Raw genomic sequence first — 13,806 nt, forward strand, 5'->3', positions numbered from 1 at the left:
AGTCCTGAGGTTCACTCATTGCCTCTGTCATTTTCTCATGGGGTAATCGCTGCCCGGTCGAGGCAGGGTCGTTGAAAGGTGACTGAAAGGATGTGGATGATGACTAACAAGTGCAAGTGCAGAGATGTGCGGAGCAGAGCACCTCCGAGCCAGGCTGCGCAGGCTCACATTATTGTAAGCAGCCGTGGGCACTCATGTCTCTGAGCAGAAAATAACCGTTACTGTGCCTGTTCTTACAGCAGATGGTTGACGGAGTGGAAGAGAGAGATTTGGGGAACAGAAAACCACCTTGACAGATATATATCAGCAAAGGTTTTCATTAAATATTTTTAATGTTGACATAATTGCAGGTGTCCCTATCCCTCCCCTCCCCCACCTTGCGCACCTCCACCCACCCCAGTCACCCCCTCCCTCGGCCTTCACCAGGCTATTGTCCGTGTCCATGGGGTATGCATACGCAAGAGGAAAAAATAGACTTTGAAGAAAATACTTTTGTAGAACGCATGTATGTCAATGGCGGAATGACTAATGGGCTCACCCAGGTAATGTTTATGGTCTGGAACGTGCTGTTGCTGTGTTATGCACAGCTGGATAAACGAGTGGTTAAAATCCTGGCTCCACCCCGTGCATTTTAGAGTCCAGAGTTTGCCCCTTCCTGTGCTAAGCACAATGAACGAGGAAAGAATGGGAGCTGCGATGGCTACTTTTACCCGTGAACTTCACTGGCTGCGGGATGCCCAGACGGCTGAGAAATACCAGCGAGGCGTGTTCTGGGAGGGTGTTTCAGGAAGAGGGCCACCTTCACCCAGTGGGTGGGCACCCTCTAAGCTGCTGAGGGCCTAGACACAGGGGTCCTCAAACTTTTTAAACAGGGGGCCAGTTCACTGTCCCTCAGACCGCTGGAGGGCCGGACTATAGTTTAAAAAAAAAACTATGAACAAATTCCTATGCGCCCTGCGGGCCCGGGACGCGTCGGCTGCTAAGCAGGACAGGCAGCGGCATCCGGCGGGCCGGATACATGTCCTCGGCAGGCCGCAGGTGGCCCGCGGGCCGTAGTTTGAGGATGCCTGCAGGGAGCAAAGGCAGGAAGGACAAGCTTGTTCTCTGGGCTGGAGTGGGTCGCCCACCTGCTCCTGCCCTTGACCTCAGTGCTCTGCCTCTCAGGCCTTCGCACTCCTGCGGCCCTTATCCCACCTGCCCCGGGTCTCGGTCCTTCAGGACTGGCCTGGAACTGACCAGCGGTGTCCGCAGGCCTCCAGCCGGCAGTCAGCAGAGGCGGGGACTTCTCAGCCTCCATAGGTGTCAGCCCGTCCCGCAGAGCCACCGTCTGCCTGTAGGTCCCCATGTGTCACACGCGCTCTGCTCTCTGGAGAACCGGGAGCGATGCAGGCCCAGCGTCAGAAGTGCCATCAGCGCCCACACAAGAAGACAGCGGGTCGCCCTAACCAGTTTGGCTCAGTGGATAGAGCGTCGGCCTGCGGACTCAAGGGTCCCGGGTTCGATTCCGGTCAAGGGCATGTACCTTGGTTGCGGGCACATCCCCAATAGGAGGTGTGCAGGAGGCAGCTGATCGATGTCTCTCTCTCATCGATGTTTCTAACTCTCTATCCCTCTCTCTTCCTCTCTGTAAAAAATCAATAAAATATAAAAAAAAAGAAGAAGAAGACAGCGGGGCTGACACCTCCTGGATGAGCCGAGCCTCCGGCCTTCTTCAGTGACAGCTCGCTCACATTCCAAAAGCAAACCTTTCACTGCAAACCCAACAAAAGGAAAGTCGCAAGTATGCATCTGGCGACATCCCCATGAGAGCCGGTGCTGTCCGCGGGTGTCTGTTAGGAGGGGCGGCGGGCAACTGCCCAGGGTGGCAGCTCACTGCTGGGCGTGGCTGGCCCTCTCTGAGGGACCCACTCCCCAAATCAGGTTCTTTCTGAGAAGATGCTGGTCGCATCCTCTTCCTTTAAAGTGTGCACATTGCTCTTATTGGAGCTCCGTTGAAGTTCTCTGGATTCCCGTCAGCTTTACATGTGAAGGTCTGAGCATGGTGCTTACAGGAGCAGGTACGTCTAGTCTCTCCAGGGGTCCTCAAACTTTTTAAACAGGGGGCCAGTTCACTGTCCTTCAGACCGTGGGAGGGCCGGACTATAGTTTAAAAAAAAACTATGAACAAATTCCTATGCGCACTGCGGGCCCGGGACGAGTTGGCTGCTAAGCAGGACAGGCGGCGGCACCCGGCGGGCCGGATACATGTCCTCTGCGGGCCGCATGTGGCCCGCGGGCCGTAGTTTGAGGACGCCTGCATACTTTCTGAGAATCGCCGTCTTCGTCCTCACACGATGCTCAAATGGAAGCATTAGATACTAGCACTTCAATTGCCGGTACAAATTGCTAAGTCCCTTGCATTCTCAGCTGTTCTGAGGAATAAAGCCATAGGTGTAAAATAACCAAAAATCACACCAGGAGATACTGATGTCATTAAGATTAAGTGGGGTGCCCTGGCCCGTGTGGCTAAGTTGGCTGAGCCTTGTCCCCTGCACCGAGTGGTTGCTGGTTCAAATCCTGGCCCAGGCACATGCCTGAGTTGGGTCTTGATCCCTGGTAGGCGGTGTGCAGGAGGCAGCCGATCATTGTTTCTCTCCCTCTCTCTTCCTCCCCCCGCTCTCAAATCAATAAAAACATATTTTAAAAGTTAAATGGAAGCCATATCTATAGAAGAACTCTGGTGGACTTTTCTGAAGACAGACAGGTGGAAGTTTTCAAGCTGGAGGTAGATATGGCATTAGAAGAAAGGAATGAGAATAACGAACATTTAAAAAGCCCTGGGTGCGGGGAGGAAAGAGAATTTAACACCTAGAGATGGTGCCCTCTGTCTACAGCTCTGCCGGGCGGGCTTGTATGTTAAATGTTTTCTCTGCCGCCTTCCCCACGAGCATCAGCGCTCTGCATGTGGGTGTTCCCCCAAGAGCTCCCCACACGCCTGCCATTCAGCTGGGGTGCTCTGGCCTGCTCCCAGTCAGGGCGAAGAAGGCACACACAGCGGGAGGCTGGGGATGGATTCACCAGCCAGGCAACTGGGGGCACTTCATACGTTAAAGAAACCACTTGAAGGATGCTAGAAACGGGCCAGCAACGACGCTGGATGCGATGGGACTTCCTCAGCCTTCCCCGGCGCATTGACGTTGTTTGTCACCCTTGTTTATTTGGGGAATGATCACATGGGAGAGAGCGGGGCGTGTTATTTATGTTAATGATGAAAAAGAAATGTGGGACATTTATGACTCTCTCCTACGGAGTGGGGCTTATTCCAGTAAAATAACTACTGGGCAGGCTTGTCTCGCTGAACTTTATTTGAACCTCAAAGTAAGGAGAATTAATTTACATTTCATTACAGGCTGGTAATTCCCTCCGCGCAGTCTAAGCTGGTTCTAGAATGAACAAATCCTGTGGGCACCAATCCTGAAATCCCAGCCGGAAAGGTCAGACCCAAACTGTTGAATCCATCAAAACCTTAGTCTGCATCGTTGGAAAGAGTGATCATTCTGCAAATTGGAATATTTCAAAGTCAATTACTGGGTACACGCCATCGCAATGACAGAGGTTACTGTGACACAAAGCAAGAGTGTGTAGACTATGTATTACTTCACCATCTAGCAATTCTTTCATTGAAAAGTAACAGTAAAATAAATTGGGCTTGGTAGTAAACTAATTAAATTATTGCTATAAACAATTCAGATATCACTTAGGTTCCCCACAGTATTAGATGTTACAGGAGAGCTGATATGTCCCTAATCTTAAGGTGAGCTTCCTTTGAAGAACTGGCTGTGCTCAAAGATTTCCTGTAGCTTTTTACATTTCCTCCATATTTCTACGCTTTGGGTTCATTTCCCTCCAAGAATTCTGCAAACGAGGTTTAAAACTCTCAATGACAGATGGCAACAACTAATAAGATATGGTCTTGCATTCCAAGCATTTCAGGGAGAGGAACGGATATTACATTGTAGTTCAGGCAAGTGACCCAACAGGACATGTTTTCATGTATCTCTATCTCTAAAGGCCCTGGGACTCATTCTTAACCTTGCTTTTAAGGCTTCTAACACAGGGGTGGGCAAACTTTTTGACTCGAGGGCCACAATGGGTTCTTAAACTGGACCGGAGGGCCGGAACAAAAGCATGGATGGAGTGTTTGTGTGAACTAATATAAATTCAAAGTAAAGGAGCAGAGGGGAGAGCAAGAGAACCGGATAGAACAGCCGGATCTGGCCCGTGGGCCGTAGTTTGCCCACGGCTATAAAATCTAACAGGTCTCTTCCAGCAATTTAACTCAGCACATTTATGTAGATATCTTTGTCTTCTCACAAATGGCCCCAATTTAGAGAGTTTGCACTCTCCCATATGGGACTAGAAATTGTATTCAATACTGAGAGATGGCCACATCAACATACCGTTAAAAGTGACAGTTGGTGAATTGAATTTAACTATGACCATCAGCTTCAGGCACCAAAAGGACAACTCGTTAGCCACCACAATGGTGCTCATGAGACCATGTATAAAAAACGAATGAATATCATGGTATCATTTGTGTGACATGTTACCTTTTCCAAAGATAATCCAACAACAAATCTTATCCCATGAGTCATTCAATGATATTACCATGACCCTCCTCCCTTTGAGAGGTGGGATCTGTATCCTTTCTCTTTGGATCTGAGCTTATGACTTACTGGAACTAATGGAAGATGGCAGAAGTGATGATGTGTAATTCCTGAGGCTGTGTCAGCAGAGGTAATGCAACATCTACCTTGATGTGTGGGAAAAACGATCAGCAGCAACTGTTCACCATCCCAGCTGCCTGAGGCTGCGATGCTGGCTGGGCAAGCAAGGGCTTGGACACCAACATAAAAGGAAGATTTACAGATTTAGAAGTCCACAGAGGGCTTTGGAAAGCTGTTAATAACTGATCTCAGCAGTGTTACAGGGTACAAGATACTTCTACAGAAATCAGTTGTCTTTCTGCACATTAGGAATGAACAACATGAAAGTAAAATTAATAAAACAATTCTATTTATAATGACATTAAAAAATGAATTTAAAAAACATTCATGCTTGTCTACTGAAGACTACACAACATGAATAAATGAAATCCAAGATGTAAATGAATTAAGACATATTTTGTTCATAGATCAAAAGACCTAATAATGTGAAATGGCATTCTCTCTCAAATTTACCTACAAAATAGTAGATCATAAGCCATATTTCTTGGTGCATCAAAATATGTCTTATTTAAAAAGAGTTTTGCTTAAGCCACCTGTAGTAGAGCATGCTTTCAGCAGTGGGGACTCTGAACTGTTCACAAATGACTGCCTCTAAGTAGTAGGATTAATTAATTCCACCATTCTGGAAGTTCCACTCCCCTTTCTGTTCTAAAGCAAGTTTAATGATCAGTAATTGGAACACAGTATGCATGTGATATGGAACCCTAATTTTTCCACTTATCAAGATATCATAGAAGATTATTAAAAACTAGAGTCCCGGTGCACAAAATTCGTGCATGGGGGTGTGTGTCCCTCAGCCCAGCCTGCACCCTCTCCAATCTGGGTCCCCGCAAGGGATGTCCGACTGCCCGTTTAGGCCCAATCCCAGTAGGATTGGGGATTGGGCCTAAACGGGCTACCGGGATTGGGCCTAAATGGGCAGTCGGACATCCCTCTCACAATCCAGGACTGATGGCTCCCAACTGCTCGCCTGCCTGCCTTCCTGATTGCCCCGAACTGCTTCTGCCTGCCAGCCTGATCACCCCCTAACCACTCCCCTGACAGCCTGATTGATGCCTAACTGCTACCCTGCCAGCCTATTTGCCCCTAACTGCCCTCCCCTGCAGGCCTGGTCACCCCTAACTGCCCTCCCCTGCAGACCTGGTCTCCCCCAACTGCTCTCCCCTGCAAGCCTGGGTCCCCCCCAACTGCCCTTCCCTGCAGGCCCAGTCGCCCCCAACTTCCCTCCTCTGCCGGCCTGGTCACCCCTAACTGCCCTCCCCTGCAGGCTTGATCACCCACAACTGCCCACCCTTGCAGGCCTCGTCCCTCCTAATTGCCCTCCCCTGCTGGCCTGATCACCCACAACTGCCCTCCCTTGTAGATCTGGTCCCTCCCAACTGCCCTTTCCTGCTGGCCATCTTGTGGTGGCCATCTTGTGTCCACATGGGGGCAGGATCTTTGACCACATGGGGGCAGCCATCTTGTGTGTTGGAGTGATGGTCAATCTGCATATTACTCTTTTATTAGATAGGATAGAGGCCTGGTGCATGGGTGGGGGCCAGCTGGTTTGCCCTGAAGGGTGTCCCTGATCAGGGTGGGGGTTCCCTTGGGGCATGGGGTGGCCTGGGTGAGGGGCCTGTGGTGGTTTGCAGGCTGGCCAGCCCCCCCCCGATGACCCAAGCGGAGGCCCTGGTATCTGGTATTTATTTATCTTCCATAATTGAAACTTTGTAACCTGGAGCAGAGCCAAGCCTCCTGCTTGCTCCGTGGCCACAGCCATTTTTGTTGGGATTTATTTATCTTCTATAATTGAAACTTGTAGCCTTGAGTGGAGGCCTGGGCTGACCAGGGTGCATGGAAAGCTTGGCTTCCTCCATTGCTGGGGAAACCCAAGCCTCGTGCTCGGTCCGTGGCTGCAGCTATCTTGGTTGGGTTAATTTGCATACTCGCTCCTGATTGGCTGGTGGGCATGGTTTGTGTGTAGTGGAGTGATGGTTAATTTGCCTATTACTCTTTTATTAGATAGGATAGTTTTCCATGTCCATGAATATATACCAAAATAACAATTTTACGTATTTTATCCTTTGTGTGAATGCTCTACGGATGTCTAATTATGGTCCTGTCTACTAATAATCACCAATCATCTTTCTTTTTTAGACTTTATAGGCAATTAAGCAAGCATTTATAATAAAATACAGTCAATATGAAGGGAATCATAGCAAGGGCCACGATATTAGTTTGAGGTGGGAATTGGGAGATGCTAAGATTTTCTCAGGAAGAAAGGTATCATTTACACAGAATTCTGAAGAACAAGAAGGGGTAAACTTGGCATTTTATAGGGAGACTATTTTTTAGGCAGAATCCAAAGGCCTACATGTGAGAGAATTCTTACATTATGGCTGGAAAGAAGAGGACAAAGGGAAGTGGCTAGAGATTTGGCTGGAGTGGTAGGAGAGACAAGAGGAAGCTGAACGTGGCACAAACGAATGAGCATTGAGAGGATTATCTGGCTACGAGGGTAGCAGTTGGGCAAGCTGCACACTGACAAATGAAACAGGAGCCATCGCAGTAAGCTAAGGGGAAATAACACTGCCTTGGCCAAAGTAATTGGCTTAAGTGAGGATGTAAAGGAAGAGACAGATTCAGAGACAGACAATGACAGCACTTGGGCAGTTGACCGAGAGGAGTCCTAACTGAATCTGAGGCTTTGGTTTGCTAAAATTGGGTTGCAGTTTAATCACTGGGAGTACGGGGCGGGGGGGGGGGAGGGTGTGGACATAGTTCTTTTAGGGAAAGATTATAGGTTTATTCTCTGACATGTATTTCCTATGGTACATGTGAGCTATCCAATTTCAGATGATCAGAGAGGATTTTCACCAACAAACTTGGCTCTCGAAACAATGGATTGCTAGTAATAAAGGTTTAGGAATCATCGGTAGAAAATTCATAATTGACCCTGGGGACATGTTTGAGATGAGGCAAGGAGTGAAGAAGAGGAGAGAACATTCAGATCTTAATATTGACGTTTAGAGGCAGACCCTAAATGAAGCCTGCACGGGAGGCTGAAGAGGAGGCCAAAGGCGAATGAAGCCAACTGGAAGAGTGAAGCATCATGGGAGCCAAGCAGGTTTAGAAGAGGAGTCTGACAGTTGTGGATGCGTCTGAGGATCAGGACGATCAGATTAAAAGATGCCCTCGACATTTAACTACAGGGTCATTGGGGGATTTGGTGAGAATATTTCTGGTGGAGTTGTGGGCCTAGGAGATAAATTCCCGTGTAAGTAGGTTGTAAAGATGTGGCGAGAACAGCTGCAGAGAAATCTCTTAAGAAACGTGGCTGTGGAGAGGAGGAGAGGGCTGCATACAAATGGAAACACGAGCAGGGGACAGCTTGGAGGCTATTTTCTTTCTCCCTTCCTCCTTCTCTTCTCCTTTTGGACACTATTGTGGTTGTTGTTTTTTAAGCTTGAGGAGATTCGAGTACATTTAGAAGCTAGTAGAGAAGAAGAACTTGAAGCTAAAAATACAGGAAAGACATAGGTTGATGTGAGGAGGACAGAGACCATGGGTATCCCTCTGTCCTTAGTCTGACCTAACATAGAGTTGGTTATCAAAACCAGATAAAATAATGTGATAAAAATTTTCAATAGCCCTTCCCATGGTCAACTAAAACTAATAAATCAAAGTAGGTTCCTCATTTCACCAAAAAATGTGGGTTTTCTTTCATTCAGAGCCTCGGGAAGTTAAAGAAAATGCCCCATTTGACCCAGGAATCCTACTTCTAGGAATACATCCTAAGAAATCAGAAACACCAGTCAGAAAGGACATGTGCACCCCTATGTTCATAGCAACACAATTTACAATAGCTAAAGTTTGGAAACAAGCTAAGTGCCCATCAGCAGATGAGTGGATTAAAAAACTGTGGAACATCTACACAATGGAATACTACGCTGCGGTAAAATAGAAGGGACTTTCACCATTTGCAACAGCATGGGTAGACCTGGAGAGCATTATGCTAAGCGAAATAAGCCAGTCCAAGAAAGATAAATATCACATGATCTCACTCATATGTGGGATATAATGAACAACATAAACTGATGAACAAAAATAGATCCAGAGACAGGGAAGCATCGAACAGACCATCAAATGTCAGAGGGAAGGCGGGGGGTGGTGGTAAGAGATCAGCCAATGGACTTGTATGCATGCATATTAACATAACCAATGGTCCTGGACACTGGGGCGGTGGGGGCTTGTCCTGGGGGGGTGGGAGTGGCTGGGGAGGGGTCAATGGGAGAAAAAGGAGACTCATGTAATACTTTAAACAATAATAAATAAAGAGAAAATCCCTAATTCTGGAGCCCCCAGTAGCAGTAGGACATTCTTCTTCAAAGACGTCAATGCTGGAGGACCAAGTGTTTTGCTCGACTTCTCTAGGATCTTCCCGGTCAGAATACATTCAGGACCAAACAAGCCAGCAGATTCCTGATGTCAGATTGAAGCTTCCATAGGTTCTAATTCCTTATCTTGGAACTTAACCCCCAGGAGTTAGGAGAAGGAGGTGTCTGTCATTTTTTTTTTTTTTGTATTCACGAATAGTCTGGCACAATACTTTCACATGCAATCCATCCTTACCTCTCTAATAAGTTTACCTGCTCTCCAAGACTTACTTTGTCATACCAGTGGCTCTTAATTACATACTAGAGGCCTGATGCATGAATTTGTGCATGGGTGGGGTCCCTTGGCTTAACAGGTGATCAAGGCCTATGGGGGTGGAGGGAGTAGCCAGCCAGGGGAAGGGTCTGCGGGAGGTTGGCTGTGGGAGCACACTGACCACCAGGAGGCAGCTCCGGCATTGAGCATCTGCCCCCTGGTGGTCAGTGCACATCATAGCAACTGGTCGACCAGTCATTCTGGTCGTTCTGGTTGTTCTGGTCAGTCATAATGGTTGCTTAGGCTTTTATATATATAGATAGTTATCAAAGGCAATGTACCCCACATCAAATGGTGCTGCAGAAGGGTCTTTTATGGACTGACTATAACCCAGCCCAAGAAGTCAGATGCTACTTGCCTCCTCCTACCTCCTGTGTCCATCTGTGACCCCTCCACTCTGTCAGATCTTGCTCTCCTAGGCTCCAAAGTAAAGGGAGGAAAGAGTTATCCTCGTGAAAACCTGTAATTAGCAGTTTCTCACATGGTTTCCCAGAATATCACAGGATGAAAACAACCCTCAGCGTAGGGCGCACCGTTTCAGGCATCTGCATAGGAGAACCCGCGGGGAAACCACGGATCCCCCGCACACCACAGCCCCGTGGACGCCTGGCTTTCTTGGGAGACATCGCTGGCTGTGCAGAGACAGAGGAGACAGGCGAGGAGGAAAGGAGGCAGCGGTCAGAAAGGAGAAACATACGCTGGAGCGACCGGTCCAGGGGGAGGACAGCATGTTTCTCATGTTCTAGGAAGAAGGCCGAGTCTGATAAAGTGTCTCGTGTTGCTTAAATGGGTGTCAGAAAAGGCTTGAAATGTTTGCAACTGCGTCAAAATAACTCATAAATGCATGTGAGCACACCAAAAACAGCACCGAATTTCTCCCAGTGATGTCGCGGCTCTGCCTGTGTTGTAATCCCGGGACCTTGCTGGAGATCCCGGAGGAAACACGAGTGACATCCTTAATGTCCTGCTTTGAGATCCCTCATCAGAGCAGATCATTATGATAATGTACACAGCTTTCTCCTCTGCCAGCGTCCCTTTCCATCCATCTTCCTATTGTCTTCTCCAACAAATGATGAGTAGTAATATGAGGCCCATTCCTGCCCCCCCCCCCTCTTTTTAATACCATTAATGCTCGCTGAACCACATTTAATTAAGGGAATGTATATTGGTTCACATAGCATACTCAGGTCAGGAACTGGAGCTGAAATTGATTGAGGACAGCGCTTCACACTTATTTCCATTTATGAATGCTCCGACGCAGACAGATAGTGAAAAGGATTTAATTTCCCTTTGTGTTGTTTGCACGTCCTTCATAATGTAAGCATTAATTGAACATGCTCAGTATCAGCGTGAAGCAATCAAGCATATCCATTTTTCAGAACTGAAGGTCACGGGTCAATCTTGAGCAAGTTCCCAGCAATCTAGTTGTAGAAATGTATTCCTATTTGATCAGCTGTAATAGGGAAGCCTAGAGATCCGGAAAATTAACACCGGGAAAGCGCTGCACCTTCAGCTGTGAAGTGACGCCTTCCGGAAAGCAAACCCCGAAGGTGTGCCTCTCGCTGCCTTGGCATCTTGTTTGGGGGTCACCCCGCATCTCTCAGACGCCTCTCATTATACTTGAGGATGCCAGTCCTCTCGCACCATGAACTCGGATGGCTGGGCTTGGGAGATTGTTAGTGAAGATGTAATTTGGTGAGGAGAGGTGCGGAAATGAATCCACAGAGCATCCTCTCCATTCAGCCCACTGCTATTACCCCGAGCCCTGCGTGCGGCACACGTTCTGTGAATCAGATAATGTAATTTCCCACTGAGCACCTGGGGATGTGTTCCGATGTATGAAAATGTCAACTCTTCATTTAAAATGATGGATTCCCCAACAGCCTTTTGTCATTGTGTATTTTCCCAATTGATAACACCCTTACTTATTTTTTTTACCACATTGATTGTGGATTAGATTATTTTGCTCATTCTGGAATGCTGGCCTAAGACAGTGGTTGGCAAACCGTGGCTCGCGAGCCACATGCAGCTCTTTGGCCCCTTGAGTGTTCTAACGCCACTTCTTCAAAATAGACTCGCCCAGGCCGAAAACAGATTTCTGTGCATGGGCCACGAAGTTTCCATTGCACTGTACATGTGTGCCCGCTCGTGGCATTTTGTGGAAGAGCCACACTCAAGGGGCCAAAGAGCCGCATGTGGCTCACGAGCCGCGGTTTGCCGACCACTGGCCTAAGACTTCAACTTAAAATTAATTCATATGTTCCTTAAAACACAAGTTCTTAAAAGCCAAGTTCCCATATCTTGACCTAATAATTTTATAATAAGTATGAGTCACCCTTGCTGCTCCTGTATAAAGAACACGCCCAATTTCTCACACCTCGAGTAAAATTCTCCATATAGTAAGCTCCCAGGGATGAAAAGGGGTGGAGGGGAACCTTCTCTGAGATTCATCTTCTCCTGACAGTGAGCATTCTCCGTACACAGGCAACGGTACCTATTCGTGTCTTCATTAGCAAACACAATTTGCTCCCTGCCTCAGAGACATTAAAACAGGCGTCCTCAAACTACAGCCCGCGGGCCACATACGGCCCGCCGAGGACATGTATCTGGCCCGCCGAGTGCTGCTGCCTGTCCTGCTTAGCAGCCGGCTCGTCCCGGGCCCTCAGTGCGCATAGGAATTTGTTTATAGTTTTTTTTTTAAACTATAGTCCGGCCCTCCCACGGTCTGAGGGACAGTGAACTGGCCCCCTGTTTAAAAAGTTTGAGGACCCCTGCATTAAAATATAGGCTCCTTCTTGCATCTTCTTATTTGGTCCCTAGAATTATCAAGTCTACTCTCCAAGAGTCTTGCGGAGTCATCGGTATTTTATCTGTAAGCAGTATGTAGTCAGTTAACTAGGCAACATTCCACTCAAATTTGCATGTAATTTTAGGTTGTAAATTTTCATAAAGACCTTATGGAAAAGTTAAAAGAAATAACGTTTGTTATCACAAAAGCGATTCTGTGTCACATCTTAAACTCATACTTCTCTAGAAATCCACTAAAAGGCTATGTAACTTTATTTCCAAACTACAGGTGGCAACCGATTTGAAAAAGAAAAAAAAAAAAAAAAAAGCAATTGGATGCTAGGTTATATCACACCAAAAGATAAAGGAATACAAACTTCTCTTTCAAAAGTTTGACGCATATTCATATCTTGAAATCTACTAAACCAGGGCTTTGCAAAAACTATAGCTCTGGGCCCAATCTGGCCCCTGGCCTGCGTCTAAAATAAAGATTTATTAGAACACAGCCATGTCCACTCATAATCACACGGGAAGCTTTTGCCCTACAATGGCGGGATGGAACGATGTGACACAGGCCACATGACTTCAAAGCCAAAAATATTTCTGTCCCTTTATAGAAAAAGCTTGCTGCTGAATACAAGAATTGTGTCAGATGAGGGTTAAAGGGTATGGAATTTCCGATTTTTCTTTTCGGTCTGTTCATCATTAAATTGCACTGCAGACTAATTTTGAGTGCAGTTCTCTGCCAATACCTGGTACGTATATTCTCATGTGATCCCCCACTGAGGGAGATATTTTTAACCTCCACTTTAGTTAAGTAGACTCGGGTAGTTTAGGAAGGTTTTCCTGTCGCACAGAGAATAGCAGAGAAATAACATTTTCCAGACATTGGCTGGTATTTTCAGTGGCTTAATCTTCAGTTCCTGGAAGGAGAATTGGCTACAGGAAGTCAAGGTCTCCGGCCCGGCTTTGTTTGTTTCTTGTTTGTGTGGGTTCGGTTTGTTCAGTACCTTTTAGAGCGTCCTTGGGAATCCTGCGATTTTGAAAACAGCATCTGTTTTCAGCCGAACCATGATCTCATTTTAACCTTTATTCTGGGTACAGGGATCATTAATGTGCAATTTTAAATCAATCGGACATGGCGTTGTTGCCCAGTGTGGGGGTAAACCAAGTTTATATAGTTATATAGAGGCCCGGTGCATGAATTCGTGCATGGTTGGGGTCCCTCTGGGTGGCCTGCAGGGATCGGGCCGCCAGCAGTTCATACCTGCCCCTCCTGATCAATCTGGCCCCACTGTGCCTGCCGTGGGTTCGTGCCCAATCAGTCCTGATCAGGAGAGGCTCCAGCTGCCTCAGCAGAGCTTGCCAGCCACGAGCCCTGCGTCTGGCACCCTCCCAAGGGGCGTGGCCTGCGGGATCAGGCTGAAACCGGCTCTCTGACATCCTCCAAGGGGTCCCGGATTGTGAGAGGGTGCAGGCCAGGCTGAGGGACCCCACTGGTGCATGATCAGGCCAGGGAGGGACCGCAGGAGGGCTCCAGGGAGTGTCTGGCCCATCTCAC

This window comes from Plecotus auritus (assembly GCF_963455305.1).
Source record: "Plecotus auritus genome assembly, chromosome: 4".
Classification (NCBI taxonomy): Eukaryota; Metazoa; Chordata; class Mammalia; order Chiroptera; family Vespertilionidae; genus Plecotus; species Plecotus auritus.